At 43.6% G+C, this 27,016-nt stretch overlaps 1 long non-coding RNA gene across 2 annotated transcripts; it reads left to right on the forward strand.

Annotated features, from left to right (window-relative positions):
• The first annotated feature begins 677 nt into the window (after positions 1 to 677).
• Positions 678 to 26,815, forward strand: LOC143836766 (uncharacterized). Of its 2 annotated transcripts, XR_013230718.1 has the most exons (6): positions 678 to 837; positions 5,276 to 5,307; positions 6,014 to 6,093; positions 12,020 to 12,168; positions 25,961 to 26,106; positions 26,697 to 26,815. It is a non-coding gene; the product is annotated as an uncharacterized LOC143836766 (long non-coding RNA). The 2 variants fall into 2 exon arrangements; XR_013230719.1 differs by lacking the exons at positions 25,961 to 26,106; positions 26,697 to 26,815 and adding an exon at positions 15,245 to 15,537.
• The last annotated feature ends 201 nt before the right edge of the window (positions 26,816 to 27,016 follow it).

Genomic DNA, 27,016 nt, shown 5'->3' on the forward strand with positions numbered 1-27,016 from the left:
AAAGAGGGGCAACATGAACCTGTCTTGGACCAGCGTACCCACCAAACTGCCTTTTCCATTACAACCCCTCAAGAATACTATGGTCTTCGGAGTAACATCTGCTCTGGTCCCTGGCCCAAAAGAGGTGAAGTTGGCCCCAGACTGATGGGATACGCTCTTGAGAAAGATCAGGGCCCTGCAGGCTTCATGGGCCCATGAATCCTGCAGGGCCCTGATAAAAGGCTGTAATTCTTCATCTAAAGAGTAATTGACATGTGGAATTCACTGGCACGGGAAGTGGTGGCATAGACAGCTTTCTAGAAGGGATTGGATGAACATATAGTACATTATTTGCTGGCGTATAAGACTACTTTTCCCCCCTGAAAAACATGCCTCCAAGTGGGGGGAGTCGTCTTATATGCCGGGTGCACTTCAGTCGGGATAGACATAGCTGCCCATAGTGGCCCATAGTACTGTATTTTGAGTGGAAATGTTGGGGGGTCGTCTTATACGCCGGCAAATACGGTATATAGGTCCATCAGTCACTATTAGCCACAAGGGATAGATGGAACACTTTGTCTGGGGACAGTGATACTCTGTATTCTTGTTGCTTGGGGGGCAACAATGGGAGAACTTCTAGAGTGCTCGTCCTGTTTGTGGACCTCTTGATGGCAACTGGGTTTTGGGCACTGTGTGACACAGTGTTGGACTGGATGGGCCATTGATCTGATCTTACAAGGCTTCTCTTATGTTATAATTCGTACTTGTAATGCAGCCGGTCCATGCTTTGTAACAGGCGACATGCCACATGGAGTTCACCATGATGTCACCTCCAGGAAAAACCAGAAGTGACACCAGGTAGCTCTAAGCATTGCCAGAAACTCTATGGTAAAACCTTTCTGATTTTCTGCTAGAAGTGACATCAGGGCACATGAAACTTTTAAAACTGTATTTCTCAGTTATTTGAGGCAGTCTTTGGGCAAGTTGTTGCTAGCATTCATCAGCAAGAATCTCGATGTGTCCCTTAGCACAATTATATTATTTTCTTTCAGCTGTCATTACTTACCTTCCATCTGCTGCTGCCTCCAGTTTTAAAGATTTTTTTTTAGTTCAAACTTACTACCTGGGTATGTCTGTGTGCCTTCAGTGTCTGCTCAGGAGCCTAGTTAATCTTGCAATGAGTTCCTGTGATCAGTTTTAAAATAGATTCAAATGAGTAGCCGTGTTGGTCTGAAGTAGCACAATAAAATATACATATATATTCCCTGTCATGCAAGAAGATCATAGTCTGACGAAGGATGCTTGCACTCAAAAGCTCATACCTTGATTAAATCTTTGTTGGTCTTAAAGGTGCTACTGGACTCTGATTTTATTGTTCAAATAGATGTTCCTGATAGCAATGTATTCAATCCAATGGAACTAATTTAAGCTATGCATCGGACTACACAGACACAAAGCGAAAGTGAACTACAAGCAATCCCGTGGTTTACACACATTGGTCTAATTCAATTACCATGGCTCCAGGGGATACTTTGAGGGAAGGAGGTATGTTGGGCGTATTGTTCTCTCCCCTTGCATGGACTCTTGTGGAATAACTCTGAGCTCCAGGGTTTTGGGTGACGTAATATTGCTCCAGAATCGGGGACATTTCCAGTGCTGGAAAGGTTTAAGAAGCCTGTTAAGGTTCACTCCATCCATGACATGCACTTGATGGCACCCAAGTCTATGCCAGCATAGGGGTTACACTGGTCCACTGGAGGTGGGGCTTGCTGCCAGCGTATCTCCAGATCCTTGTTGTGAGGATATAGTGGAGGAGAGGAAAATGAAGTAAGCCACTTTGGGTTCCCCTTGTGGGAGAAAGGTGTGTTTATACATGAAACATGTAAATAAATAGGCCAATGTATTTTGAGGATGCAAAAGCGTGCTTTAGAGATACACTGTGGTAGCACTTAATTGCCATCCTAAGCCCTTTTAACCAGATCCTTGGGTGGGGCTCTAATTGTGAAAACTTAATGGCAGTGTCCAATTGGTTGTATTATTAAGAGTACAGTTCACCTTCAACAAGAACTCAATTCTTCTTTAACAAACATTTTTAACAAATATGGGAGGGGGAGTAATTTATGAGCTTTCTGATCTTTTTGTTTTAAAAGGTTGCATTTAGTATGCAAAATGTTATATTGGAAACATAAAAACTATAGCTCCCACTTCATTAATTTTTGATTACTTCTCTACAAGGTACGAGTTACTCTAATTACCTAGATATGAAAAGCACTGAAGGCCAAATGCTGCCTTCCGTATGTTCAACTTGCTTTTTTTTCTGGCTTTCTGGCAATCCTGCTTCTCTTTTCTAATTAGTTAGCATGATGTAGACATGTTTTAAGGATTATAAACTGCACATATATCAATCTTTTTTCCACAAACAGAGAACACTTATACATTTGGAACTTTTTTAAAGGGAAAAGATTTTTCTCAGCCCACTTGTGTTCTACTATGAAAATATAGATATAACACCCTGTGCATCACTGAAAGAGCCATGTGCTTGTTGCTTTAGCTGTATATCTAAGGTCCTATATGGAAGGTTATGAGTTTATGTGTTGTCACTTTGCTGTGCATAAACCATTGTTTGTCACATTGGAAATTATAAACTGCTGGGAAGGTGCAGACTTATAAATGTGAAGGGCAGATGCGCCAGGAGAACTGTATCCCAAGAGTGGTTCGCTAGGATTGCTGGCTCTGGGTTGGGAAATATCTGGTGAGTTTGGACGTGGGGCCTTAGGAGGACAGGGTTTGGGGAGGAAAAGGACCTCAGTGGGGTATAATACCATAAAGTCCACCTCCCAAAGCAGCCATTTTCTCCAGGGTCATCTTGAGATCAGTTGTAACAGCAGGAAATCCAGTGGACTTAGATTGGAGTAACTCTGCATAGCTTTGCACCATGAGTGCCTTTTCTTGAGTCATTGAATGGGTCCTTGTAATTTAAGAAACAAAAGCCTCTTCCCCTTACTAGAACACAAGGCCATCCTTAAGGTTTTACGGTAACAATGCATTGCAGCCCCAAAACCCAGTTGCACCCAGTCCCAGGTATTAAAAAATTGCTACCATTTGATTAATAAGTTGAAGTATTAGGAGCCTTTCTCTTGTTACCATCATAGTGTGGGAGCCTCCACATTTGTGTAAACAGCATTGATTTATTTCACTCATATCTACCCTTCTTCCTATCATGGAATTGAAGGCAGCATAAAGAGTTTTCCAGGATTTCATCCATCCACATATTGACCAGAATCATCCTTTCTTAGCTTAATCATGGTTTCTGTATTATGTTTTTCCAAACGGTTCAGCGGGATGAATGTCAGAAGCCTCAAACCCTATGGGATGCACTTAGTCATCTCCTATAAAGGAGGAGACAACATAGGTCCTCAAATAGGATGGCATGTCACAGGCTTTTCCCATATAAACTGGACCTTCTCTAGACAGTGTGGTGCACCATCTTTCTTTAATGGACTTGCTCATCATTTAATCCTCTGAAAGCTTACAGCCAATGGTCATGGAAGACCAACACAGAGGTTCAGGGTCATTACACAAAATCAGGCAATGGCGAACCACCTCTGAACAGCTCTTGCCCTGATAACCCCAGGAGGCCACCTTATGTGGGCTGCTACTTGGCAGAGAAACAAACACAGCTCTACAGCTCATATCTACAGATCCACTTTATAATCTTCTCCATGGTCCTTTCTTTCTAGGGCTTTCTTATTTTTCCTTATTGTGGATGAAACTGGGCATTTCCCTTGGCCCTGAAGTTGCCTCCAACTTCCCTTGTCTCTCCCTCCCATGTGTCTCTTTACTGTTTTCTTTGGCAGGCTTCCTCCAAGACTATAGCACACCCCAAGTTCTGATAACTCCCCCCTCCCTGCTTCCTTTTTTGCAGTTAGCAGAGCAGTATATTGGTAGTAGTCACAATAAATGTAAAGGAGAGAAATGGTATTGAAACCAGAGTCCATAAGGGAGAAAGTTAGCACTCTAGCTCATTTTATGCGTAGTAGAAATCTGTCTGTCACAGGTGATCCTAAATACAGCAGGGCAGGATGTAATACCAAACCACGGAGGCTTAAGGAAACTCTTCCAGCCATTTAATTATTTTGCAGGGTTTACAGTAAGTCAGTCTTCGGTGTCAATTACACGTGTTCAAATCCCTTGATACTGCTATGATGGAATAGTTTGGCCATTATAAACTCCTTTAAAAAAAAAAAAAAGATGAAGTTAGCACTGAAAGCTGATTCTTCCCTCTTTTCCCAGAGTTAATAGCTTTGAAAACTTTATGAGGTTTTCTGCGATCAGCGAAGCAATTCCTGTACCTTGTTTTCTTTACCTTTTGCTGGTGTCTTTTCTATCTCCTGTCTAGTCTGGTCACACGCTTTTGTTTTACAGGCTGTGACGAGTTAGCAAAGGAAATAAGTAAAGCTTTAACCAATTGTGACCTATTTGTCCTCACTCCTATGACTTTAGTTGACCTGAAATTAATAATGAGTTTGAATTGAAATGGTTTTGTTGAATGATCTAAAATATCTTGACTATTGAATGTTTATGCAGGGAAGGGACTCGGTAATGGAGCTGAGTATGGAGAAGATCTCAGCTCAAGCCTTGGCTTTATCGAAAGTCCCTTTCAGCTGAACTGGTGCAGAAAAAGCTCCTGTAGTCTTGAAGTGACCAGATAGGTTGCACCACTTCATACTTCAATGTGGGAAGAGTCACAGTGTTCATGCTCTCCCTGTTAAATGCCCTTCAAAGAAATAGCATACCAGCAAGAGAGCTTCTAGCCAATGTATTTGCATGCAGTGCTAGTTTCTCATTTACAGTGTAGGGAATGTGGATTTTTTTGATGTAACATCTCACCTATAGCTTGAAGACGTGCCATCTGCGCCCAACATCTCAGCCCTCTGCCTTCTCATTAACACCTCATTATGCCGCAGGTGGAGACCCCGTTGGACAAGTGCGATTGAGCCTGCCCTGGACAGGGCAATGTGAAGCAGTTCTATGGGATTCATTTCATCAACTTGGTGAAAACAGAATGCTTGGGGCCTGATTGCAGCTGCCTGGTCTTATGTCCTTTTGACTGTGGGTGCCCTCATCTCTTCCAGCACTTCTAAGGTCCTGCTGCGAGGATTTGTTGTTTCTCATGGGAAAAGGACTGGGTGTAACTCTATCTGTAACTTCATAGCACTGACCCAAACAAGAGGTTTTTCTGTGATTAAGATTCCTCCATTTTGATCTTGTTTTTCTCAATTCTTCTACTATCAAGGTAGTTGGACTATATCCTGCATACCACATCAGGTCAGTAAGCAAGATTTTGGGTGATTTTTCAGACAAAGGACAGAGAGCTTTTAGGAGGATTACAATCACAGCTAATTTCATCATGCTAACTAGAGAAGAATAGGCCAAGTTCAAACCCCAGCTTCGCCCACCACCTGGCCATTGGATCAATGTGTATACTCAGCTCAGCGTCATCAAAGGTTTGGTGTAGTGGTTAGATGTGCAGACTTCTAATCTGGCATGCCAGGTTCCATTCTACACACCCCCACATGCAGCCAGCTGGGTGACCTTGGGCTTGCCATGGCACTGATAAAACTGTTCTGACCAGGCAGTGATATCAGCGCTCTCTCAGCCTCACCCACCCCACAGGGTGTCTGTTGTGGGGAGAGGAATGAGAAGGCGACTGTAAGCTGCTTTGAGCCTCCTTCGGGTAGGGGAAAGCGGCATATAAGAACCAACTCTTCTTCTTCTTCTACTACTACTATCTAGTGATATATGGGCCAGTCCTAGGGTGATCTATAGAACCAACATGAGATGAAATTTAATAAAACACATTTGGCTGACATTTAGTTACAGTGGATGCTTTCTTCAAATCAAAGAGTTTGTTTGGAATACCTTGGCTGACCTACCTGTACATTTCTGTGTGGTGATCTGTATCATTCTTTTAAATGTAGCTCAAGGTTTTTCCAGTGCCTCTAATGTTGAACTTTTGAATTTCTCTCTGCAGTGAGTTCTAATTATTCTGCGCTAATTAAGCAACTGAGTCCTGCTGTGAAAGATTCTCCCTTTGGAACCATGTGAGCAAAGGTGGAGGCATAAATTTTATAACATATGCATAAAAGTGTCCATTTTTTTATTTCCTGTACTAATTTCCTGTCCTAACATTCGGCTGAAAGAATTAATGTAACTCTTAATACCCCATATAATATTCCGTTCGTAGTTTGCCCTCCCCCAATACATATGGGCTTTCTCAGGAGTTGCCCTGCTAACAATGAAAGCAAAATGGCCGGCTGGGCTCATGGCTCTGTGATAAAAAGTCAGTCTCCAATTGAAACGATCAGCTAGTAGCTGATATGAAAGACCTGTGCCCAAAGCCCTGAAGAAATGCTGCCAGTCAGAATAGACCAGCCTTTCTCAACTCTTTGACCATTGAAAACCCCCTGAAACATTTCTCAGGCTTTGAGAAACCCCAGAAGTGGCACGATTGTGCAGAATATGGTTGGGGAACATAGCTATGTACATGCCCACCCCCTCCAGGCCCATCTCTGGCTATTTTGGGGGCAGATCAACATGACCATACATGGTCATATTACCAGACAAAGGTTTAACATTTTTTAAAATTGAAAATTAACTCCCACCCATTTGAGAAACCCTTCCAGGACTGTGAAGAAACCCCAGGGTTTCATGAAACCTTGGTCGAGAAAGCCTTGAATAGACAACATTATTGGTAGACCAGCAGTCTTACTATGTGTAAGGCAACTTCATATGTCCAAAAGCTGCTGCGACCAGTACCTGAATGATACTGGAACACAAGAGAATATCCGGCTGATCTGGGAATCTGTAGTGATGGTCTGTTTTTTCGCATGCAGAATTCAAGATTCTGATGTTCCATAAGTGGGAGGAGGTGGTGAAAAAATGAGTCCATTCCATATCTCCTCCAGCTTACCTAGTTAACAACTCAGCCTTTTTAACATTTCAGTTCTAAGGAATCCTCAGGTTGGGTGTCCCAGACACCCCAGAATTCTTGCTGCCAAAGCATTGTTGAGAAAGTCTTCTGTTCATTGTGTTCTTTTTGGCACTCCTTGATCATGGGTGATATCTCAAATGCAAATGCTCTCCCATTTCCTCCCTGTAGTAATTGCCCCCCTGGAGACAACCCAACGCACATCTTTCTCAGAACAAAACCCTCTAATTAAACTTTTCTTTCCATGATAAAAATATGTGCAAGGTCATTTTGCTCTGGATAATGTCCATATGGCATTTTCCTTTGTTCTAGCTACATTTCTGGTGGAGTACTCTGTTCCCCTGGACGTAGGAGGAAGTGGAAGTCCACTGATGGAAATCCCTTCTGTGAGTGGAAATGCTTCTTGGGACACAATCCCAGGGCTGTTATTTAGAATAGAAGTATTCTAGTGGGCAAGTGGAGATAATTTTCCACATCAGAGGTCTAACCACTACAATGTGCTTTGAGAAAAAAATGTTTTCTGTATAAGTTCTTGTGGTTTTTCAAATATCAGTGAGTTACTAAATAGCGACAGAACTGTAATTTGGCCATATGTTGTATAGTGGCAAACCTGGTTTAAAGCACATTCAAGTTAGCTGCATACACTTCACTGGACGGCTTGGTCGTATGAAAAGTCTGAAGACCCATCTCTTCACAATAACTATCATTTACTGGAAAGGTCACATCTGGTCAAATGCCAGCTCTGTCCCTACAGTGCACGGTTTGCAAATTGCTAATCCTTTTGGCAGGTAATCGTGACTCTTTGCCGGTGGGAAATGTGGGGTTAATTAAATACTCCATCCACCAGTTCAATTTCTTCACTAAGAGCCTGTCTTTGCCTTTTGCCCGAAACCTGAGAAATTGTCCACTGCTCTGAACTTTGTCAGTATCACGGGGGTGTTTGTAAATGTTCAAAGTTCTGTACAGCAAGGGCTACTTTCACTTGGATTCAGGTAGGGTTTGACACTGAGATTGTGATGAATTTTAAAAGGCTTTTTCTGAAATTGGTATAATAGAACAGCAGAGATGTGGTATAAGTATGAAGTGAGGCACACTGAGATGAAGGAATCCTAGTTTCATAAATTTATGGATGAACTTCTGCACTGGATGTAAATAATAGCCATGGAAGAGATCTTGGAGCCTTTGTGGGAAGACTGGTAAAAATGGTAGTTTCTTATAGTGGAAATTTCTCAGGCAGGAACCACATAATACAGGCAGAGTCAAGTTATCCATTACTCATAGAGGTTACTGCAGTGTGCAAGGAGTCCCACTGTTCCCTGTGTATGCACAGGGGAGGAGCTCCCCCGGTATACATGGGCCACCGCACCGCAACAGCCCCATGCATGCAACACGGGGCTGAAAGTGCCAGGAATGTTTTGCAATGGCGGCAGCAGTGGTGGTGGGGAGCAAGGGCATGGGGCCCCCACCGCATGATGGCAGGGAGCAGCATGCCCCTCTCCCACCACGGTGGGAGAAGGGGACACCCCTGTCAGCTACATGGAGTCGTGGAGCTGCCAGGGGTGAGAGGCGCCCCTGCAGAGATGCTGTAGGAGGGGGGAGATTATGTACTAGGCTAGCTCGACCTATCCCTCACCGGCACCTGCAGCACCTGGGAATGCGGAAGATTCTACGTTTCCTTAACGTGGGCCTTCCGGGGGCCAGGGTCGGGCCAGGGATCAGTGGCGCCCAGGATGGCAGTGATGTCAGGCATAATCAGGTATTTTCCCCAAAGCCCTGTTGCTGCCATCTTGGGCGTTCTGCCCCATGCATAATTGGTCTTACGGAGCTTTAGAAGAAAAATTCATTTTTCATATTCCCATGTTTTTCACTACCTGAAGGAGTCTCAAAGTGGCTTACATTTGTCTTCCCTTCCTCTCCCCACAATAGACACTTTGTGAGGTAGACAAGTGGCTGCATGTGGACAAGGAGCAGTGAATCAAACCTGGTTCTCCAGATTAGAGGCCGCTGCTCTTAACAACGATGCTCTTTTTGTGCAGCAAATCTGAAGATCTAGTCCATTCCCCAACATCTGGTTTGGGACCCCAAAATGCATCATGATTCCTCTGAAAGTGGGTTGCTGGCCAGTCCTCCCTAACTGGATCTCCTGCCCTTGCATCCATCTCTTTCTTTCACCAACTTCTCATAGTCTCGTTTTCTCTGTGATAATAATGGGGGGGGGGGGGGGAAGCCGTCCAACAACTCATAACTTCACAGAAAGAAGGGGGGCGGGAAGGTTGGAGAGTAGATGGGAACTGTTCAGTATGCCATGGCTAGCTGCTCAATTTTTGTGTCTATTGCTCCCTTCAGATTCCAGTGGCTGCACTGTGTCAAGAAAAATAGTAAAGGATATCAGCATTACATGTAACATGTAGCTCCTCTTGCAGTGAGGTGATAAACTTGTGCCTGATATATATACACACAAACATGGAAGTCAAGCATCTCAGGGAGAAGGCTAGTCAAGAACTTTCTCCCTAGTATATAATTTTATAAGATAGTGGGATATTTATTTGTATGTAGGGACCAACAGGGATTCCCCAGGCAGGTGACATGCCAGGAGCTTTCCTCCCCACCCCTTCCCCCTATCTGTTGTTACCACCTTCCCCCTTTCTTGTTCTCTCAGCATCACTGCCGCCTCTTCCCAACTTTTGTGTCTGCCTCTTCTCCTTCCCATCTCTCTCTAATTCTGTCCCGTTGGAGCCACCATCTCCCCTCCCTTTCTTCTTCACTGCCACCAACATTCTCTCCCCCTCATCCCTGGCTGCTGCCACTGTGGTGCTGTGTAAGGGGGTTGTTAGGGAGCACTCAACATAGCAGCTGAGATCTGACCAGTCCTTTGTTTCAGTAATTAAGGAGGATCTAAATCTTCCATATCATTTTCCCCCCAGATTTTTTTCTTATGGGCTTTCCCAAGATTGTAGAAAAATCTCCCTTCTCTCTACATAGCCCCATTGTGTGACTTTTTATATCCACATTCTGGGACAAAATTCAGAATTATATATAGAAGTGAAGGAGCATTTGATAACGCGAGCTCCCATTTGCAGATTCACCTAACTCAGGGAGGCACATTTTGACTCCCTCTGTGAGATCTAGGCCACACGATCCCCAGAAGCACAAGGGGTCTATAAGCAACAAATATGAAAGTGTTTCCAAATTGTTTCCATTTATTATACATGTCTTCAGTTTTGATACATTTCCTACAGAAATCACATAGAATTGTTTCATGATGGTTCAGGGTCTTTCCATTGTGTTTTCATTGTGTTCCACAAATTGATGGGAAGTTGCTGCTGTGAGCATGTTCAGTTTGTCTTTTATTACCAAGTAGAGTTTGTAGAGTTTCATAATGGAAATCAATTTGCACAGCCGAATTGGCATTGCACACCATTAAGAACTGTAAGGAGTAGAGCGGTTACATTTCCAAGACTTGCTGGCAATCACAGCAGCAGGTGGAAGTTATGACCTGGCTCTGCAGAGGATACAGACCAGATTCTGTTAGGGGAAGACCTCAATGATCCTAATAAACATTTGTGTCTTGGTTCTGCATTCTTTTAGCGGTTTCCTTGGCATATGTTAAAACCTTTGCAACCGCATACACCGCGCTTTTGTCTTAAAGCATTCTGACTAGCCTTTATTTCTTAGCAAAGTATCTGTTTTTGAATGTGTTGGTATGAATTAGATGTTTGGCACTCAAAGGTATTTGTTGCCATCCAAGCAACTATGTATTTATGGTTTTGGCAAGCAGACTGTGGAATGTTGTTCCTTTTCACATAGTAAGTGTACGTGTGAAAGTCTCAAGTTACCAAATGTTACTATACTTCTGAGAGGTGAATAAAAACTTAGGTCGTAAATGATAACAATAGCAAATATGAATGTATATCGCAGATCCATCTCAACTCAGAAAGTGTAAACGTGTATTCAGGAGAACCGCATAATCTTTCTGGAGAGCCAGTTTGATGTAGTGGTTAGGAGTGTGGACTTCTAATCTGGCATGCTGGGTTCGATTCTGCACTCCCCCACATGCAGCCAGCTGGGTGACCTTGGGCTCACCACAGCACTGATAAAACTGTTCTGACTGAGCAGTGATATCAGGGCTCTCTCAGCCCCAACCCCCTCACAGGGTGTCTGTTGTGGGTAGAGGAAAGGGAAGGCGACTGTAAGCCGCTTTGAGCCTCTTTCGGGTAGAGAAAAGCAGCATATAAGATATATATATATAATATATCATCTTCTTGCAAAGGGGCCCATGAATCGAACAGGGGTATGCTGCACCATTTTTCTTGAACCAACAGCGCCCTTGCACTGTCCCAAAACCAGGGGCATATGTGATCTGTGGTGTGGTAAGTTAAGTGCAATTCAGGGAAAATTTTTAAGACACGGAGTGGTGATACTATAACTGGAGTGAGTTCTAGTCTCACTCTCTGAGGGTAACTGAAACCCTGTGCCTCTACTTCAGGCTTTATCAACCAGGGTTTCATAAAACCCTGGGGTTTCTTGAAGGCCCTGGATGGGTTTCCTGAATGTGTGGGAGTTAATTAATTTTAATATCTTTTAAAAATTATTTTAAACATTTATCGCTTGATTTCACCACATAGAGTCACGTCTCTCCCCTTCAAAATTTCCAGTAATGAGCACGGAAGGGGTGGGAAGGGGAGGGATCCCGGGTGGGTGTGTACACAACTATCCAACCATATTCTGTACAATTGCATCACTTCTGGAGTTTCTCAAAACCTGAAGACAGTTTCTGGGGTATCTCAGTGGTTTCTATTTATGCCATGTCAAAAGTTGAGTCTGGACTGACCTTCTTTAAGAAACCCCTTCCCTATCAAGAAACATAATCACGGTGTTTTACATACTGCCCATTGTAACTCTGTCCTGAGATGGAAACATTGGGAGGGCAGGGAGGTGAGTAGGAGAAGTCAACAATGCAGCATCTCAGCATTGGGGAAATTCTTTGATGTCATTACTAGGGAAACAGTGGCCATGTGCAGTTTTTGATGACAAATTGCTTATTTGCAGGTACAGATAAAATGGCAGAGAGGGGGACATGGCAGCGATTTGTTGCTCAAGATGCTGTAAAATGATGGCAATTTCACAAAATGAAGAACAAGAGCAACAGTGTTCACAGTGTGGCAACACATGCAGCACTAAGCAGATGGGGAATGCTGGTAAGCATTAGCACATATGTCTCCACTTAAAAGGAATAATTAACAGCTGGGTAGTTTAACAGCAATGTTGCCAGCATACTGAAAAGGGAACCGTGTGCAATTTTGATGGGCTGTGGAAATAACATGTGACCCAGCCATTCAGGCAATCTTGTGGGGAGAGCCAGCTTGGTGTAGTGGTTAGGAGTGCGGACTTCTAATCTGGTGAACCGGGTTTGATTCTGCGCTCCCACACATGCAGCCAGCTGGGTGACCTTGGGTTCGACACAGCACCGGTAAAGCTGTTCTGACTGAGCAGGAATATCAGGGCTCTCTCAGCCTCACCCACCTCACAGGGTGTCTGTTGTGGGGAGAAGAAAGGGAAGCTGAATGTAAGCTTCTTTGAACTCCTTTGGGTAGAGAAAGGTAAAGAATGTCAGCAATGTATAGAGGTCATTTGTACCTTCACTGTTTTCTGTGGATGGTAGACTTGATGTCTGGAGTCTGGACATTGGGCCTAGTGGCTGTAGACCTGGTGCCCCATGTGAAGGCTACAGCCGACTGAAAGCAGTGGAAATATAAGGGGTATTAAAGAACCCTTCTTCTGCTGTCTGCAAGGGAGAACAGCAACCCATAGCTAGTGTGGATGATTCTGCAGGTCTCTAGGTGGCTCTCTTCCCTTCCGTACAAGATGCTATGCTTTGGAACATATTTTGGGAGATATTTTTGGCCTTCCTGAAGAATCCATGTTCCCCTGCCACGAGACAACCAAGGGCCTGTGTCAGGCCATCCCTTGACTGGCCCTGGGCTGGGGCATGAGCCCCAGACCTTAGTCATCATGAGGAAAAGGTCACTCTTTCCTGATTCCCCTTCTTATTATATCTTCCATCGCCGATGGCTTTACTCATCCACAGCCTTTTTGGTGGTCAGAGGTCCCCATACTTTGAAACATCCTCCTCCCCTTTCTATCAGTAGACAAAGTGGATGGATGTGCCTGCAAATTTGGCTGAAAGAACGGTTTCTCACTACTGTTCCTGAATCCTGACTTTCCTTGGAATGCAGAACTATAGGGGAAAGTTGTGTAGGTTCTAGGGTTGCCCACCCCGTTCTTATGGGTCCATCGTGAAGTTCAATAGACCTGGTCAATATCCAGGTGACTTGTGCATGCCGAGCCCATGACCCAGAATCCTCTATGTCACAAAGCAGTTCCTCATATAGATGTGGAAGGAGTTTCCCTTAAGGCACGAGAGCTTGACAGCCACTGCTCTGGATAATTAAATTCCTAGAAATGAGCCCACGCTAATGGGAATAACAATTAAATCTTCCTTCACTGAAGACAGAAGGAGAGTACCCAAATGCCTGGCAGTTTGCAGGGCTTCACCCGAGTTCATTAACTCAGCAATCAGATTGTCAAATCCTATTGGACGTATGAGGATCCTGGTGGTCTTGAGTCAAAAGAACATCTAAACAAGCCTCAATTATTTCTGCCTGTAATATTTAATCCTGTTTAAATAACACCATGTCAAGCGAGCCTGCTCATCAGCTAGCAGGTGTTCCCTTGAGGCTTCTACAGCTTTAAGCATCACGCATTGCTGTGCAAAGGATTTTTTTAGCCCAAATATTGATGTTTGGGTTTTCAAGGTTACTGATGGCATGCTCATTCTCATTAATCATTCTAACCATTTCAACAATGCTCATTAGGAAGATAAATACATCTATCAGCTCAGTCATCTTGCTGATTATAGACTCTTTTTCTTAAAAAAATATAAAAAACTTGGGATAGATATAAAGTGGGATAAATCCTTCTCTTGCCATGTAATTAAATACAGAGGAGTCTATCCGAGACTTTCCATTTGATGAAACGGGAATTTAGACTTTATTCCTAATTTCTTATCCCTGCTGTTTTGATCTGAAAAATTGTGAAAGGATTCTGAAAGGATTCTTTAGGTCAAAACAGCAGCACGGGTGAGAAATTAGAAATACGGTCTAAATTCCTGTTTCATCAAATGGAAAGCCTCGGATAGACTCCTCTGTATCTATTCTCCCATTTTCATTTTCCTAAACAAAAATGGGAGAATAGAGAGGAGAATATAATATTGCTTTAGCACTGCAACATCAGTTCTGGTGTGAACGCAGAAGTGATGGCATTGTTACACACTCAGATTCCCTTTGATATCCTCAGTTCATACTAGAAATGACATTGCAGCATGGAAGGGACACCTATTTGCCCGTCCTGCCCCCCCCCCCCCAAAATAAAACCTTCTGGTCACAGGACTGGCAACCCTGTTTCCAAATCCAAATCCTTTATTAGCGTATAAAACGATATCACAATTAGAATGGATAAATCTAAGAACAAATTGATTTAAACGGCAGAGTAACTACAAAGAAACCACAAGAATGAATAATTGTCCCAAACAACAGTCCTGATATAATTTGATGGCACCTGGATGGCTACGTTTTCTATTATTTCTCTATTGGGATTATCCAAAAGAAAGGAAACTTTGAAAAGGTCAGGAAATCCTCACATATTCACCAAAATAGGATCCAAATATTTTGTACGGATACTTGTATAAAAAGGACAGCCAAAAAGGACAGTTTCGATATTGTTGGTTTTGCATAGACAATATCTGTCTAATGGTAGCACTGTCTAATGGTGGCACTTTTGGGGATCTTCCTGAAAGAATTGCAGAGGGTGGGGCCTTGCATCTAGCCAGAGAGAAGGCTGTTTGTTGGTTTGGTGCAAACCTGTTTGTAAGCATGCCTTTCCCGCAGATAATCAGGACCTAAGGGAATTTTTAAAGTACAGAGTTTTAGAGAAACACCCCTCCCCCATACATCTCAAACAAGCCAATTAAAACAACCTTTAAAAGCTTTAAATTCCAAGGTCCCCATGTATTCCAGGCACTCACCATTATGGAAAAGCCTCCCCAGAGTGGGGCACCTGGCCACCCTCACTTCTGATCTTTAGTAAGAAATTGAAGACAGTTTTATTTAGGGCCGCATTTCATTAAGTTTACTAGTAATTCCAAACTGTGGGCTTAAAAGTTGGTTTTTGTGTTCCTCGTGTGTTTTATTTTGTGTGTTTTATCTATGTTGTAAGATGCCTTGAGCTCTGCAAGAAAGAAAAGCAACCAAGTGAATGTTTTCAAAAAATAAATCACCTTGGGGACCCAAAGCCACCTAAAGAGTTCTGTTTCACAAGCCCCCTGAAACTGCAAGGAAGAGGTGTGTTTGAAAGACGATTCTGTAAGATTGGAGCAGCCACAGAAAACAACAGGGGAAAGCGCAGCAGCAAAACATCCCCTTGTCAGAGCTGGATGGACCAAAAGTCATTGCTCTGCTCTGCTCTATCTGCCCTATGGCCTCATACCAACAGAGGTGATCTTTCAGGTATATGGGCCTCAGCTTCTAAATGGCCTTAAAGGTAAGCGCCAGGACTCAGAAACCAATAGACAACTAGTGCAAGGATTTCAAAATAGATGCTTGTGTCTTATCACTAAACATAATAAAGCTCAAGTTGACAGCTCGCAACCTACCTGATTGGCCCTCCCTGGGGGTGTACTGCTAATAGGGAGAGAGCACTCTGCCAATGAGGGCCAATCAGATCAAATTACATGCAGGCAATTCACTCCCTACCTGTTAGTCCACCCCTGAAAATATTCAGTCAGAGGGCCCAATCGGGAATCCGCCCCCCCCCTTTGGCTGCGCTCGCGGCAGCCTCACCACCGCCATTCCTTTGCCTGCCACCCAACATCCAACTCCCCGCTGCCCTCCGCATGCCGCCCACCCAGCGCCTGCGCCTGTCGCCCTGCAGCTGCCTGCCACCGCCCTGGACCTCTCGAGGCCTCCAAGAGCCTGGCCGCGCCCGCTGCCGCCACAGCTACACGCGGCCACCTCCACACACCCGCCACGCCGCGATAAGAATGCCGCCACCAGTGCCTGCAACCCGCCCACACACCGCCCGAACCTTGCCCGCCCCAGAGCACCTGCGCCGAGCCCTCTGCCTGCCTCCTGCCCTCTGACGACAGCTCCATACAGCCCACGCTGTCTTCCTCCCAGATGTCCCCACCTCAGGTAGGCCGCAACCCACTGCCGCCCACTTGTCACCAATTTCACGCCCTCTCCCCGCCTGCCCTCCGAGCCCTCCCCACTACGCTATGACAATCCTGCACCCCACTAGCGCCCGCTGTCTTAGTTACAGCAGGCTCTATTTCTAGTATCAGATATTTCATCAGATATCTAACGGAGTTTTGACTCTTGAAAACTTGTATCTTACAAAACTTGAAGGTGCTCCTGGACTCCAATCCTTTCTCATTTTCTGGTATGATTTCTGTCAATCAATTGGCATTTAGTCTACATGCAAATCTGCATGTCATTGACCTGTATTGCTCATAGAAATATGGGACAAATTGCAGAAAGAACCATGCACAGTAAGATTTTTTTTTTAAATCCAGGAGAAAAAGTGGTGAACTGAAAACACTGCCCCCTCCCAAAAAAAATCAAAAGAAATAGAATAAATGAAATAGCTAATATTTGCTCAACCCTACTTAAACGTACAGCAGAAATGCAGGATTTCCACTCCGCTGTTGAAATGGGTCGTGGCCCAGCCTTCTCCAACCAAGCTTCCGAGTGCCTTCTAAATGGCATGGCCCCATGTAACTGATACAAAAGGAAAAGAAACTCAAAAGTACTATGGAGACTCCCAGAACAAAGCAGCAAAGAAAGGAGGAAACTAGTTAAATCACAGCATCTGCTAGCTACGAATTGGCTTGTTGAAAGGTCAGCCCATATCGTTAAAGAACAAAGGCAGTGCTTCGCCTATCAATCTTAGCTCCTCTGAGGTTCTGGGCTTTTAGGGGTTTGACAGCAAGCAGTAGTGACTACTATGGCAACTGAGGAGGAAATAAGAGCTGTAACCATGGGCTATCTTTAGAGAGTGCAACAGAACGATGAAATCACTGTGAGAGTCCTTTCCCTACTTTCTGGTTAAACTCCCTTCAAAATTAGGGACACTCTAGAAACATTCTGTCCGGTGAAGAGCCTTTCTGTTGATGAATGAGATGTTGAGGTTCACATGTCTCAAGAGATTCATTTGGGTAGCTGTGCTGGCCTGAAGCAGCAGAACGAAGTCTGAATCCACTGGCACCTTAAAGCCCAACAAAGTTTTATTTCAGGGATAAGCTTCCATGTGCATACACACTTCTTCAGATATGGTGAAATGGGATTTACCAATCCATACATATAAGTAAAGGGTGAGCAGTAAATTAGCATACATAATAATTTAAGACAGTTAACAGATTCAGGGACCAAACAGGAATTAACAAACCCAATTTGTATGATTACCTTTTGTTTGGTTTTAATTCCATGGGGAAACATAGTGAAGGAAATAAATATGTCAAAATCAGAGATTAATGCATCTCCATGCATCTCCTCTCAAGCACGAAGGTGACCTTTCATCATTTTCTTCTTTAAAGTGGAACAATTGGCTGGGTAGATTTCCATTCTGTCCCCAGACCAGAGAAATAGGTTCCAATCTACCAATCCAAATTGCATTACATTCTACTATTCTAATCTATTATTCAAAATAAGAAATAAAATAAAGAGGATGTATGGCCCTTCTGGGAGATTGGTGATAATATAGATATAAGGGCTGAATGAGATAGTAAAATAAGTATCCGATATCCCTGTTAAGTCCTGGTGGTTCTATTGTTTTGAGCGTTGTAGTAACTTGCAACTCAACAATTTCCCTTTCTCATCTGTTCTTGAAGCTCCTTTGCAATAAAACAGCTACTTTGAGTTTACCCACTGAATGTCCTGGAAGGCTGAAGGTTCTTAGTCTTGTGATTCCTGAAGTCAGATTTGAGTCCATTTATTTTTAGGTATAGAATTTGATCTGTTTACCCTATGTAGGGAACTGAAGGGCACTCTTGGCATTTAGTGGCATATACAACATTAGAAGATGAGCATGTGAATAAACCTGCAATGGTGTAGTTGGGCCCACTGATTGTATTGTCTGGATGTATGTGGCAGCAAAGTTGGCACCTGAGTTTATTGCAAGCTCTATGTCAAAACAATGCCTGATTTTGCCATTTGTTCTTTTATTGCTTTGCACTGATTTCCTGTCCATGTAATTGAATCCCTTAAAAGTCTTAAAAGCGCTTACAATCCCTTAAAAGTGCCCAACCCTAGTTTAGACCCCATTCAAACCCACAGCAATGTGCTGGCACTAGAATACTCATATGGTAGATGCTAAATTATCTGAGCAAACTGGTATTATATTCAAGTATTTGCTTAGCTTCTATTTGGTTTGATAGCAAATACAAAAATGAAATAGGACCACTACCATACACATGAGCATAGTTTCCCAAGTTCTACTTTCCCCCCTCAGTGTATAACAAAACACCGTCTTCAGTTTAAAATAAATAAGCCTTATACGTGTCAGTTTACAATAAATAAGTTTTGTACGTGGCAATTTGATTTAGATTTCTTGAATACATTTCAAAAAGTTGAGAATGCTTTTTATAAAGAATAAATCTGATTTACAGTGTATGCATGACTAGAGAATAAGATGTACATTAACTAAAGTTTTAATAAAAATGCAGAAGCATGTTTTAAGGTGGAAAACAAAAAACTATAAATAAAAGATTGTTCCAGTTTTTAGCCATCAGGTCAGCTGCTTAAATGATAAACAGGCCTTTTTCTTTTAAGTACCATAAGTGAGTTAATTCTCTGTGAAGAAAATCAATTCTTGAGAAATGTAATGAGGTATATGTAACTGCAGAATGAGAAAATTTTATCCACTAAACCAAATCAACCCAATTGTTTGGGGGTTTTTTTGTAGATTTTATGTTGAGTTTATGTTAAAGACTTTACGATAGGCAGTAATAAGTATTAGAGACTTTCTGCAAGGCCACCATACAATCAAGATCTACATGGACTCCTAGGATGTTGAGCTGTACAATAAAATAATGTGAAAATGTTGATTATTTATTATAGTACACAATTAAAAACAGAATAAAAACTTCATAAAAACTATACAGAACTAACAGCACATAAGACCAAACGCATTTCGACCCTACTGGGTCTTCCTCAGTGGTCAGAACTGTGACAATACACTCTCTGTAAAATATTTATACTAAACTCATTATAAAGTGTAGCTGAGTAGAATGGGATCTGTAAATTATGGCTCCAACCAATATATGTCAATTTTAGGCTTTATGGAGAGCACCTCCTATGACATATGCCTAGAGTCACCACTCTTTGCTATTATATAATTCTATATAGCTTTTTTCCCTGACGCACATGAGATACACTCTCAGCACAGAATTATAGGTTGATTCTGTGAAGGCAAAGGGGTGGCAGGTTACAGTAGATGAGCGGTTGGGATGTGAGTGTCCTGCATAGTGCAGGGGGTTGGACTAGACGACCCATGAGGTCCCTTCCAACTATTCTATGATTCTATCTGTTAGGATGAGAGTATGTACCTGACTCAAGGCTAGCCAGTGAGCTTCCAGGGCAGATTTGAGATTTACAAGTCAGCTCATCCATACAACTGCTCTGAAAGATAGTCCAGTAGTATTGACCTGCAAAGTGGAAGTTGGGCTTAGAGAAAACGTGCACACCATCTGTGGTTGGTTTCAAACACAGGCCACAGCTTTAATGAAACATGACACACAGGAGTATTGGCACGGTGGAGATTGGGAGCCCCCCCCCATAGTCAGCCAACTACAGATACCCCCCTCCTGACCCCGCACCAGTTCCCAACCGGGAACGGAGGTCCCCTCCACTGCCCTAGTCCCTAACCAGGGAGGTGTCCCACCTGGGATACTGAAGGAGCCGCAAAGCTCCTCTAGTCCCATCCCAGGCCACCTGGCCCTGGGAGCTCCATGCTTTCCCAGCCGGGTAAGCCCTGCTCACAGGCCTGCCGCCTCTTTAAGGAGGCCACTTAACTGGAGGGTATCGCCACACAGGGCAAGTCCCCCTCCAAACTGGCTCTGTCCCCCACCAACTCGCAAGCTGTGATGAATTATCAATACAATCGAACACTCAACATCCAATTAAAAAAACAAAAATGTTAACCAAAAAAAACACCATTAGCCGCAACCCGTTTAATGACTCCATCCATAGGGAGGGAGGAGAGGGTGGGAAGCTGCTTTGTCCTTGGTGCTGGGCAAAGAGGCTGAGGACTCCTTGTGGTACCTTAAATGGGGGGGGGCGGCTGCTTGCTCTACCCCCTGCCCAATCCCACTTGTGATGGCAATCTGCCATATGCGCACATGCCCTGGAGCTCCTCCCTGGCGTGTTCCTGTCCCATCCACTCCCTTGCTGCTTTAATGGCAGCCCACAGTGAGTCCGTGGCACTTTTTATCCCCATATTGCAAATGAGAGAATAAGGCTGCAAGAAGGTAGGGACAGCCTATGGCTACTTGATTAACTTGCCATCAAGATAAGACTTGAACAAGCAACCTCCCTTATAATGGCTCATTCAGTTAGCTTCACTAGTTCCCAGGTAAGCATTCATACATTTTCTTTTAATTGGCACACAAAGGAAGAGAGAGAGATGCCTGAAACCGTATGTGTATAAACATAGGTTTGTCAGAGAGCTGTAACAGAATGTGGCTCCCTCTGGCATAGATGTTAAGGAAGCTAAAATTCTCATTCTGGCTGCTTCAGCTAGCACCCCCCCATACACATACATACACACTTTTTGGTTTTTCTTTTCCCTTGGACAATTTGTGTCTCGTGAATCATTATTTTTACATCATTTTCAATTTCCTCGTGCTGATGAATTTCCCCATTAAGATGAATATGTTTTCGATGATGTTGTTGCATCAATAATATATGTGGTGCTAAAGAAACCAAAACATTGGGAACGCCAGCAATGGAGTGGGTGGGATGGAAAGGCTCATAACCATATGTTTCTCAGAGAATTATAAGGATGTCGCATTGCACTCCCCCCCCTCCCTAATCTACACTGGTTTCTTATTCTAGGCATGGTGGCAGATGTTGACTTGAACAACCTATTAAGGGCCATATATATACATGAGGACTCCGTCTTCCATGTACCATCATAAATGAAGATCTGAGAAATTGAGAGAAAGAACGATAATACCTAGTTGTTTCTGCTGTTCTCATCTTATATACTTAGATATGAGAAGCAAAAAAAATAAAATTAAAAAACCCAAAGCAAAACTAGGGCAGAGTCTGCACTTACTTTGTTTATTCCATTGTCAATCCTGTTGAATTCAGATCACTTTGAACTCGGATCTTCCTCTTCCCCCCCCCCCCCATTGAAATAGGAAAGTCTTCTGCACGTGGTTAGGGTAGTTCAGAAGGGGGGGGTGCCAAGCCTCTTTCTTTCTTTTCTTGAAAGGTGGGGGGAGAGAAGCCAAGCAGGGAGCCTCTTTCTTTTCTTGGAGGGGGGGGGGGAGGATAGAAAAAGGCAGAGAAGGGAGAAAAAATCCAGGACCGACAGAAGTTGAGAGAAATTAGGGGCTTCTCTTTTAAGGCAAGTTTGTCACATTGACCACCTGTGGCCAATCATGGGTCCTTTACCACGGAGGAGAGCCCAGATTCAAAACAGCCTTTAAATATTGAGGGTTAAAAGCACTCTAAGATATCGCACAATAAAGGTAGGGTCACTCCGGATCAATCCTTCTTGCTGCAGAAGGAAATTTTAAATCGCCCCAAATGCTAACGGAAATCGCCTTCTGTGTAGAGGGCAGGGACTGTATCGATCTGGGGTTGGAATAAAAGCTCCGTGCAGTTTACACCTAGGTTTCTTATCCCTTCTTCCATTTCACTTCAGAATTAGGCCTACTGCATAGTTTAAAATCCCACAGGCTAGGCTGCAGTTTTACCCAGAAACAATATTTTATTCCTCAGGAGACAGGTGGAGCCCATCACCTTCTATGCCTCAATGATAGGATCCATACGTCAATTAAGGAATATCGTCTTTTTTCTTCTCCATAAATTTGCGATATATTCTGGGTGTCTCTGCTTAGTAAAGATAGCTATTTCCCCAGTCATGATTCAGCCGAGGACTAGTAAAGGCATAGCCAGAGAAAGGTCCAGGTCAGGTGCTGGGGGAGTGATGAGCACTAAAGTGACCTCTCTTCGTTAAGGCTCCTTGGTTCATCCAGCATCCTTGAAGGTAGATTACTGGAACTTTTGTGGATGCTGTCAAATACATAACAATACTTGGGAGTTGGGGGAGAGAAAGGAAATTGTAGGGAGTAAATGTTGCAGTCAGACTGGTAATACCTTGGTTTAAATTACGGTTCAGGGCTTGAATAGATGAGCTGAAGAACAATAAAATGAAAAAGACAAATTTATGTTGCCTCAGTGTTCCGTGGTGTTGTGCAAAGAAAAGAGAGGAGTTTAAGTCTCCACCCGCCACTTAATTTTGCTGTTTGAAACTGAGATCCCTACTTTGCTGTTCTTCTTCTTCTCCTTCTTCCTCATTTTTGTTAAATTCACTGAGTTGTGCCAGTCACTTGCCCCACTGTATAGCAGTTCTACCATGGCATGAATCTCACAATCCAGATCTGTTCATTTAGCTTTTAAAAGTTTATGATGGTTTGTAGTTTGCAAACAGAGTATGCCATGAACCATGAACTGAACTGCATTTTCCTGATTCATGCCCATCCCAAGGTATGACAATACTTGATTGCTTGTGGCTGAAATTACAATAACCAGAGTAGGCTTAATCTCCACTTCCAGTAATATCTGCTTCATTTCCTCCAAATAAGTAAAAGGTTGACATTCATTTCTATGATGGAAGGGGAAATACTACATATGGACCGATTATGCACTAGCAGGAAAGGGCGGGCCAGCGACTGCATGCCAGCAGGGCTAATCCCTACTTATGCATAATGTTAGCGCTGACTTGGTCTCTTCCTGGCCCTGGCCCACTTTAGGGCCTCTGATGGCCCACAGTAAGGGAACACTATTTTTTTCAGTGTACTCTGTTTTGCTGCAGCTGCCGTCTGAGGCCAGGCCAGGTCTGGCCCTGACCTACAGTGTCCCTAAAGGTAAAGGTATCCCCTGTGCAAGCACCAGGTCATGTCTGACCCTTGGAGTAATGCCCTCTAGCGTTTTCATGGCAGACTCAATACGGGGTGGTTTGCCAGTGCCTTCCCCAGTCATTACCGTTTACCCCCCAGCAAGCTGGGTACTCATTTTACTGACCTCGGAAGGATGGAAGGCTGAGTCAACCTTGAGCTGGCTGCTGGGATTGAACTCCCAGCCTCATGGGCAGAGCCTCAGACTGCATTTCTGCTGCCTTACCACCCTGCGCCACAAGAGGCTCTTCTACAGTGTCCCTGCAGAGACACAAAACCACCCCATTCAGTTTTGCAGTGCTGCAGAGCTGAGCAGGACATTTTTACACATCCCATAATGGTGGGATAGTGACCTGCTGCTATTCCATCATCATGTGGTGGGTCTCCCATACCCCCACATTCCCAACCACTGCCACAAGCGTTGGTGGAACCTTTCTGCTCTGGAGTTGTGATTGCGCATGCACAATTCTGGGGCAAACCATGTATGCTGGGGGGTTTCTTCCCCTGTGCATACACAGGAAGCAGCGGGGCATGCTGCCATCATGCATAATAAATCAGAGTTACTGCATGGTCAATGCTTGCCTTCCCCATCTGATACTAGATAGCCCAGACTCCATTGTCACTGAAAGCACATGAGGCCAAAATACTATTACTTTCCACTTAACATAATGACAGGAATTTCACTTGATAATATTTCTCATCCTAAATGTCTGATATAAGTGACTGTAGGATATGGGGGTGGATGAATGGGATGTTATTATAGCCAGGAGAAGGCCACAGCAAAAACACTGTATAATTAGTCTACATGTACCATTTCTTCTCTATAGAGACTGCATGCTGTGCATTCACAAAAATCTGTGGGAAATACAGCTTGACACTTGGTGTACTGTACTTGTCTAAACAGTGTTATATTTGTGCTTTGTTGCTTTCAGGAGCTCATATAACCTATAATAATTTTTGAGGCCATGATGTATTATTAAATATTAAGGGGAAAGCCCATTTTATTCTGAAATAAAATGGACGCTAGGCCCCCTCCCCGGTGAAGCCTTTGCAGGGCGAAGGCTTCCCGGGGCCTGGCGTGGTGCACCAGGAGGCTCTGTGCGTTTGCTGCACGGGCGTGGCCGGCAGGGCCGGACACCGGCAAAGCCGTCACGGGGCGAAAGCTTCCCGGGGCCTTGCATAGGGCGGTGCAAGGCTTCAGCCAGTGTGGCCGGGCCTCAGCGGGAGGCCCCATCGTCGGCGAAGGCCCCCACCAGCCGCCTTCCCTGGGGCCACGGCGCTCATTGGCCTTCCAGTAGGCACGGCCCAGCGGCGCAGAGGCCACGCGGAGCCTCTCTCGGCGGCACGCCAGGGCCCGGGAAGCCTTCGGGTGGCTGGCGTGGTGCGCCGAGAGGTTCCGTCTGGGCGGCGGCTGCTGGAAGGGAAAGGAGGGCGGCCCTGCGTTCCCCAGCGAAGCCAAGTTTTAACCAAACTTTGACTGAAGTTTTAAATTGGAACATATGAACAGGGTAGATTGCATCTGTAAAGGCAAGAAGGATTGTCCTCCAGAGATGCTGCATTGTGTTAAAGAGAACTGATGTGCAATAATGCTAAGAAAGTAGACTTTGGAAGACAGAGAAGAATGAACCTGGAGAGATGCTGCATCATAGCATTTTAATTGAATCATGGCAGAAATACATGGGGTTTCTGACAACTGTTCAAATCTGGCCTTGTGCAGTTATTGTGAGTTGTCTGTAAAAGAACAAGAGTCACAACATCCCCATGCATGGCACAGCATCTAGGCAGACTCATCCCACTTACTGTTTGCATCAGCCAATGATTGGGTGGGGGGAGAACATTTGAAGCATAAAACTGTACCCACTGAAATATGTTAATTAGTTGTTAAAAGTACAGGAAAAAAGGAAGAACACACCAAAAAAATAGAACACAATTAGGTCCTAAAAATATACACAATCCAACTTTTCATGGATGGCTGTAATAACAAAGTAAGTGAGAATTGCAGTAGTCCCAGTTATATCTAAACAGAGCAGCCCGCATTTGAAAGGAGCAGCAAATGTGTCGAACTGATAGAATATAGGCCAACATTTTTCTAGTTTGACAAATAAAATCATAGATAACCTGTGCAAACAAAGAATTGACCCCAACAGTTATTTTCTGCCAGTGAAAGGCTATAAGTGCATTATGTAATTATCCTCTGTCATTGTAGAATCCCAATACAACCTTTATACTATTTCTGAGTACCCCCCTGTGTGTCCCAGGAATAGCATCTCAGGGAGCTTAGTGGTTTGTAGCAGGAAAAGGAAGACTAGGAAGCTAGCGCCCCATTGGCTGAAGTGACTTCTTTCAGCAGGAAATCATCTTTAAATCCCGCCTAGTGTAATTGACTGATTTATTAACTTTGTTGCATACAAATCCAATTTCAGTGCCAAATTTCCATATCATGCCAAAACGGAGGTTCCTTTTCAAGATATTGAAGGAACTATGGTTTTAAAGGTTTTTTTTTAAAAAATCGACAAACCTTCGGGGTGAATATGTGACCATTTTGAATATTTTGTTTGCATTTCCAGTTACCAATCAGAATTTAAATTGCCTAACAAAATTTAACAGCCAAGCAGCCTGGAATTTTCAGTCCCAGTCGATTGACACGGGACCCTAGCGATTCAACATCCACCACTCTAATTGGTATATCAATAGGGAGTAAGATCTGAAGTGATAGTACTGTGCTTTGTCTTTTTCTCTCTCCCTTACACTAGAGCTGAAGAACTTTCCAAAGAAGATGATGTTGCAGATTCATGTTGATATGCAAAGTCCTGATTCATGGCCTCTTTTAAAGTTGTTTTGGGAGAAATGTGTCTTGCTGGCTCCCAGCAGATCCTTTTGATTTCTCACGAAGCCACAGGTACTTATGATCACAGCCCATAAGTCTTCCAAATGCTATTTCGTTGCCCAGTTTTGGAAACACAGTGGATTATGAGTATTATATCTTGGATGCATTTGTAGAAGAAGTATTGAAATATGCACAACCAGCAGACCAGTCAGTCTTTTGGGTGTCATAAAGCTTAAATTAAGCTGATACTCTGCATTAAAAATAATGTAATAGCTATTCTCTTTTTTCCCCCTCTAAAAGGCATTTTCTTCATTTGCCCTTCTTTCAAAGGTCATTCCCCCTGCAGTCAAATGAACTTGTTGAGAATTTTCTGACTGGGGATTTAAATGATGGTGCTAGATTGAGAGAGGATTCCATAACTTCTACTAACATGCTTAAGAATCTATCTTTCTACAGCACGGAGCAAAGTTCAATCAAAGCAACATTGCTTTTAAAAACATGAAGCGTTAGAAAAGAAAATAAAGTTGCCACCATTTTTATTTATTCATTTATTTAAACATTTCTACATTGTCATTTTACCCTACCAGGCTCCACATAGCATTAAACATAAGAAATATTAAAATAGTTAAGCAATTAAAAATTATAAACTACTTCAATTTCAGATGCGTAAACAAACTCGGAATGCCAGTGCCCCTTATGGAAAGTATGCCAAAGTATGCCACTGGCGAAAGACACCAGTAGAGGGAGACAGAGGAATCTCCTTGGGAAGGAACTCTGAAGATGAAAAAAGTATGTGGGTAGATTCATCTGGGACATGTGGTACGAGGCTATACAGAGCTTTAAAGGTCAATACCTTGACCTTGAACTGAGCTTGGAATCAGAAAGCAGGGAAAAGTCTGATATGGTTCATAGGATCCGCTCCAGTCAACATTTTGTCTGCAGCATTCTGTACCAACTGTACTTTCCAGGCAGTCTTCAATGT

Source organism: Paroedura picta, chromosome 4 (genome assembly GCF_049243985.1).
Source record: "Paroedura picta isolate Pp20150507F chromosome 4, Ppicta_v3.0, whole genome shotgun sequence".
Taxonomy (NCBI): Eukaryota; Metazoa; Chordata; class Lepidosauria; order Squamata; family Gekkonidae; genus Paroedura; species Paroedura picta.